Raw genomic sequence first — 6,802 nt, forward strand, 5'->3', positions numbered from 1 at the left:
CCTCACTCAGTTAGTTTTACATAGTGATTGTTTTGTTTCCATATAATCTGTAATTAACCTTCTATGAATTGGTTTAGATTTCAGTTTGACAGAATCATCTAGCAACAAATTAACCATTATAACCCCATGATGACTGCACTTCAGTGGTGGTAAAACTTGACTAGAAGTAACAGTAATTTCTTTAGGAACACAAACAATGTCTAGTATGTCCTGTCCCCTGGTAGTTTTTTTTTTACAATCTGAAGCAATTTTTGTTCATGAATATACATTGTGAATAATGTCCCGTATGCTTAGGTTTGAATCCCATACTTTAAGAATCAAATTTCTTAGTGTATAAAACCAAAACACAAATGTGTCAGGCCATACCATTTATACCCCCAGTGCAGGTCTGCAAACTTAACTCGCCTAACAGTTACCATCCAATTTTCAATATATATTTCCAGGCTACATCAGCAGACAAGGTCAAGTGTCAGATTAATCTTCCTATGTCAAATATTTATTTCACCCCTGCTTGGCACTGCTGATCTCTGCTTAACATTGCACAAACATGGTTTACAAAAGTAAGAGATGTCAGGTATATCCAAACGTAACCCAGAAGAGTTTGAAATAAACTGGTACAAGAGTATTATCCTAAACGCAGGTTTATTGCTTTTTACAGACAACACACGTTTTCGCTACTGTTCGACAGTAGCTTCCTCAGAGAAACAGAGCCCACAAAAGCGCCAAACATTTAAACTTGTAAGTGACGTGAATACGTAGAATCACGTCACTTCAAGTTAAACAGTAATATGCGTTAATTAGCTACTAGATGTTAATACATCTAAGAAACTCAAAAAGCATTACCAATTCAATGCTATGCTATACAAAATGTTTATACATTAAAAACATTGAGTAGATTAATTCTTCAAACGAAGTCAATAGCTATTAAGATAACGCATATTGTGCAACAACAGCAATACTACTATACGTTTTCTAAAATGTATATATAAAAGTTTAATGTAATAAACTATATAGTCTGACTATTAAATTCATTAAAACATACCAAGTATATTTGAATATATATATATCCAAAAATATTCTTCTTTACTCAAAAATTATTGATTGGTGATACTATATAAATTAATAGGTCTGTAATGGTACAATCAATTTATACATGAATAAAAGTATTTATAAAAATCACATATAAAATAGAATAAGATGAAATAAAATAAAAATCTTCTTTTTTGTGTGTGTATACTTTCAAAAAAATATTTTAAAAAATTTTTAAAAATTTGAGATGCTATATAATATGTTCACAAATCCTAACTTTTTATCTCAAAGTACTCCTTAATTTTAAAATACAGTTAATATTACAATTTTCATTTAACCCGGGTATACAAAACGCGTCTAGTTTTAGTTGCCATTCTAATTCACTAGCTTTTTGAGTTTCTTAGATGTATTAACATCTAGTAGCTAATTAACGCATATTACTGTTTAACTTGAAGTGACGTGATTCTACGTATTCACGTCACTTACAAGTTTAAATGTTTGGCGCTTTTGTGGGCTCTGTTTCTCTGAGGAAGCTACTATCGAACAGTAGCGAAAACGTGTGTTGTCTGTAAAAAGCAATAAACCTGCGTTTAGGATAATACTCTTGTACCAGTTTATTTCAAGCTCTTCTGGGTTATGTTTGGATATACCTGACATCTCTTACTTTTGTGAGTTTTTGGAATTCAACAGTTGTGCGTTTGGGTTATGGCTTTAGGTATTCATTCTAGCCCAGGGACTCCGAACATTTTTGGGTCAAACACTCAAAATGAACCAGTTGAACAAGCGGATATCTTGTCATTGTTATGCTCTATTTCACAGCGTATGGACCTGTTTTCTACTCGCTTAGACGCTCTGGATAAGAGAGAAACAGCCACACCTTCCGTGGCTCATTTTGAACCTAACATTCATGTTAGTAACAGTGCTGTTGATTCTACAGCATTTCCCATGATTCCACCAGCGCAACCTCAGTATTTTAGTGCACAAAGGGTATCATTAGACCAAAATGTACCTAACGCCACTTGCAACTCTGGGAATGCATCAGTTTCATCTAACTCTCCGACTAGCGACAAGCCTGCACTTATTGTACCACTACCACAACGAAGTGAATGGATTTCTACTACACCTGGTAACCGGACACATGAAGGTGTAATAAGGGGACCAGACCAAGCACTTATTGGCGTTCCACCGATCCAGGATTGGATCCAGAATACAGACAAGTTTACTTTTGTCACACTATCAATACAGGAACGGCCGGCTGCGGGTATGGAACCCCTAACAGTGAGTAACAATAACATTGCAGACAAACTTAAGAACTTTGATAGTAAACTAGTTAAACTGAAAAAGTTGCAGCTTGAAGTGGCCTATTTTAAACAATGTTTGAATGATAAAGTAGTACCTAAGGGTCTCCGGACTACTTTCTTTCCTACTGGCTTACTTGTAGATAGTGCATTTTACAACGACCTTACAGCCCTCTTTGACCAACAGGGGGCTCTACTGTTAGAACTAATGGTCAAACATTACTCTCTACATATTACTTCTTTAATAACTGAAGTGAATGAATTGGATGACTCTATTAAAAGCGACCTTGACTTTAACAGGTATAAATATGATTATGGGCGGATCTTTTCAAGCATTGACGCACTAGTGGATAAACTTAAATTGAACAAAGTTATGAAACTTTCAAGAGACAGAACAGCGTATATGCATAATAACGTCTACCCTAAATTGCAATTCAATAATGGAGATAAAAATCTCAGAAACACCTCTGATTTACCAACACATTCTGCTAACTCTAATATGACTGATACGGATGTCTTAGAAGAAATAACAGAGGATGAATTCATTGAGGTACCAAGACAGAGTAATAGAATCCGAGCCAATAATAACAATCCCAGGAACTATCAACAAGGAACCGCAGTCAATAATAATTCAAACAATACCTCTAACAAGGGGAATTTTTTAGGAGCACGCAACAACCGGTTCCAGAAGAACAACAACAAGAACCGAAACAATCACCGGTAATACTTGAACCTGATGGCAATAAAGCTGGCACCTATGAAAAGAAAAAATTAAGGATGTTAACTAACGCACAGGGGGATTTCAAAATTTACAATTTTTCTAGTATTGAACTTGATTATCCATTGATTGAATTGTTGGCTTATGGCAACACTTTTGTACCTAGCAAGCAATTTAACTTGGCAAGAACTATCATTGACTTAAAATGTTATGTGCAGAAGCTTAACCTTCACTTACTATTTAATAATTCAATTTTTACAGCTTCAGATTCTTTAAGGTCTAGCAGCACATTCAACCCCCCTTTACATCCCTTTACATCCTGCGTTACTAATTTTTGAAAACATGTGTGAATTAGACATTAGACATCTAAGTAACAAGTATGTGAAACCTAACATATCGAGAGAGCAGCTCATATCTTTTAATAATCTCTGTGCATCTCCTGTGAGGGTCATTAAACCAGACAAAGGGGGTGGTTTGGTTATCTTTGATAATTCTGAATATATTACTAAAATGCTTACAGTGTTACAAAGTCCAGCATACACTTCATCCTCACTCAATGAAATGAATATAACCTACTCTAGAATTAGAGGCTATTTCCGGGACCTCTTTATTGGAGCCAAGATTGATCATGACACTTATAATTACATTGACATCCTTTTTCCTAAGGTTCCCATAATATTTGGGATCCCCAAAATACATAAAGATCTTAACAATCCTCCCATGCGTGCCCTTATTGATGGCCGCGGATCTATGACATATCCTTGTGCACAGTTGGTGGACAACATCCTTTCGAAATACACAAAAAACATCCCAGAAATTTGTAAGGATTCATGGTCATTTCTTAGTAGTATAAACAATTTGACCTTCGACATTTCTAACAACTTCCTTACAGTTGACGTTGTCGATTTATACACGTCTATCCCACACAATGAGGCGATAGAATGGATTACACTAATTTTGAAAGAGCTAAATGCAACTCAAAGAGAAATTGACGTAGTTTCTGAATTGTTAGACATAATTCTAACATCTAACTTCTTCATTTTCAACAATGAATATTATTTACAAAAACAAGGGATAGCAATGGGTTCACCATGTGGTGCTAGCGTGGCAAACTTATTCGTAGCATACTGGGAAAAACATTATATCTTTAACAACCCAGAGTGGATGCCACGCATTAAATACTATACCAGATTCCTAGACGATGTCTTCATTCTCTTTAACGGGAATTTAGGGGAAGCATTAGACTTGATTAATTTTTTCAATTCTACAACTACCTTCCTTAAATTTACCCATCATTTTTCCACTACAGAGATTGATTACCTAGATGTCAAACTCAATAAGGACTCTGTAAAAAATATTTATTTTTCATCCATTTTTAGAAAATCTACTTATTGCAATTCCTTTCTTCATTTTTTGAGTTCCCACCCATTCAAACAAAAACGGTCAATAATTAAAGGGCAACTCATTAGAGCAGCTAGGATGTGTTCTTTTGACACAGCTTTTCAAAGAGAATGCCAAGTTTTGAAAGATATGTTCCTTAACCGTAATTACCCCTCAGTATTGGTTGATGAGATGATTCAAGAAGTTGGTCGAAAACGACTTAACTTAGTTTTCACACCACTACTTTTTAAAGATTGTTGCAACACATTGATTAACCATTCTTGTTCCCTCCTTGACTCTCCTACTTTAAACATTATTGATAACCAGAACTGTTCTAATATCCCTATTGTCAAACAACTTATTACTAGTTTTATTACCACCTTCAACACTAATTCTATTCAGATTAGATATATAGTTTTTAAGAATTGGTTTTTCATCAGGAATAATCTACAACTGCTGGAAAAATTAGGAGAAAACCCAATTATAGTGTACAAAAAAGGTAATAATCTTAAAATGCTCTTGGAAAGAAATAAAGAACCTGATTTTAATTCGAGACAAAAGGGGACATTCACTTGTGGTTCTTGCAACTATTGTAAACATTTGAGAACATCAAATTCTTTCACTATTAGAAACAGAAAATATTACATTAATCATAAAATGAACTGTGAGTCTAAATCTATTGTCTACTTAGCCACATGTGACTGTTGTCCAGCCTTTTACGTGGGCAAAACAGATCGTAAACTACGTGAAAGGCTGTATGAACATATCTACGCTATAAAGAAAAATAAAGCAGACAATGCTTTGGCGAAACATATTTTGAGTAACCCTGGTCACAGTTTTCATTTCTTAGCCATAGACCATGTACCTTACTCTATTAGAGGAGGTCCTATTTCACTACTCCTAGAAGCTAGTGAATTAGAATGGCAACTAAAACTAGACGCGTTTTGTATACCTGGGTTAAATGAAAATTGTAATATTAACTGTATTTTAAAATTAAGGAGTACTTTAAGATAAAAAGTTAGGATTTGTGAACATATTATATAGCATCTCAAATTTTTTTAAATTTTTAAAAATATTTTTTTTGAAAGTATACACACACAAAAAAGAAGATTTTTATTTTATTTCATCTTATTCTATTTTATATGTGATTTTTATAAATACTTTTATTCATGTATAAATTGATTGTACCATTACAGACCTATTAATTTATATAGTATCACCAATCAATAATTTTTGAGTAAAGAAGAATATTTTTGGATATATATATTCAAATATACTTGGTATGTTTTAATGAATTTAATAGTCAGACTATATAGTTTATTACATTAAACTTTTATATATACATTTTAGAAAACGTATAGTAGTATTGCTGTTGTTGCACAATATGCGTTATCTTAATAGCTATTGACTTCATTTGAAGGATTAATCTACTCAATGTTTTTAATGTATAAACATTTTGTATAACATAGCATTGAATTGGTAATGCTTTTTGAGTTTCTTAGATGTATTAACATTTAGTAGCTAATTAACGCATATTACTGTTTAACTTGAAGTGACGTGATTCTACGTATTCACGTCACTTACAAGTTTAAATGTTTGGCGCTTTTGTGGGCTCTGTTTCTCTGAGGAAGCTACTGTCGAACAGTAGCGAAAACGTGTGTTGTCTGTAAAAAGCAATAAACCTGCGTTTAGGATAATACTCTTGTACCAGTTTATTTCAAGCTCTTCTGGGTTACGTTTGGATATACCTGACATCTCTTCCTTTTGTGAGTTTTTGGAATTCAACAAACATGGTTTACATCATTGCTTGGGTTTGTGAACTACCAGTAAATGGGATAGCTGGAACTGGTGGGGAAGCATTAGTTGCCATTGCTCCAGTTTGAGTGTTAGACATGTCTGGAGTTAGTGGGAAAGCTGTCCAGTTTAGGGCACAGGGGTGGAGGGTCCAGGAGTCCAGGATATTTATTGGACTCATGGTAAAGTGCCACAGCCAAAGGCTTCTGCAAGGGGACTATTCTGGCTCCCAGTACAAGTCTGAGGCATGGAGTAGTTTGGTTTAGGCTGTATCCAGTGCTACTGACATCCCACGCACTGGAGAACAATGTAGGCATCATTTTAATGACCTACAGAGGTGCAAAAGGGATACCCTCAACCATTGGTTCACTGAATTTGAAACTGCGGACATCCTACAGTGGTGTAAGTACGATAATAAGAGAGTATTTGTAATACATAGAAAGCTAAATACAGGCAAGTCTAGTATGCATAATGCTGTTTTGTTCTTTTCTGTTCTTTCCCTGCTAGTGCCAAACTTGAGTTCAATAGATGGGCTCATGCTGCTTGAATGGAGAAACTGAGGGAAGCAAGTGGTGTGTATTCA

The sequence above is a fragment of the Protopterus annectens genome, chromosome 1.part0 (genome assembly GCF_019279795.1).
Source record: "Protopterus annectens isolate FY-2018-M chromosome 1.part0, PAN1.0, whole genome shotgun sequence".
Classification (NCBI taxonomy): Eukaryota; Metazoa; Chordata; order Ceratodontiformes; family Protopteridae; genus Protopterus; species Protopterus annectens.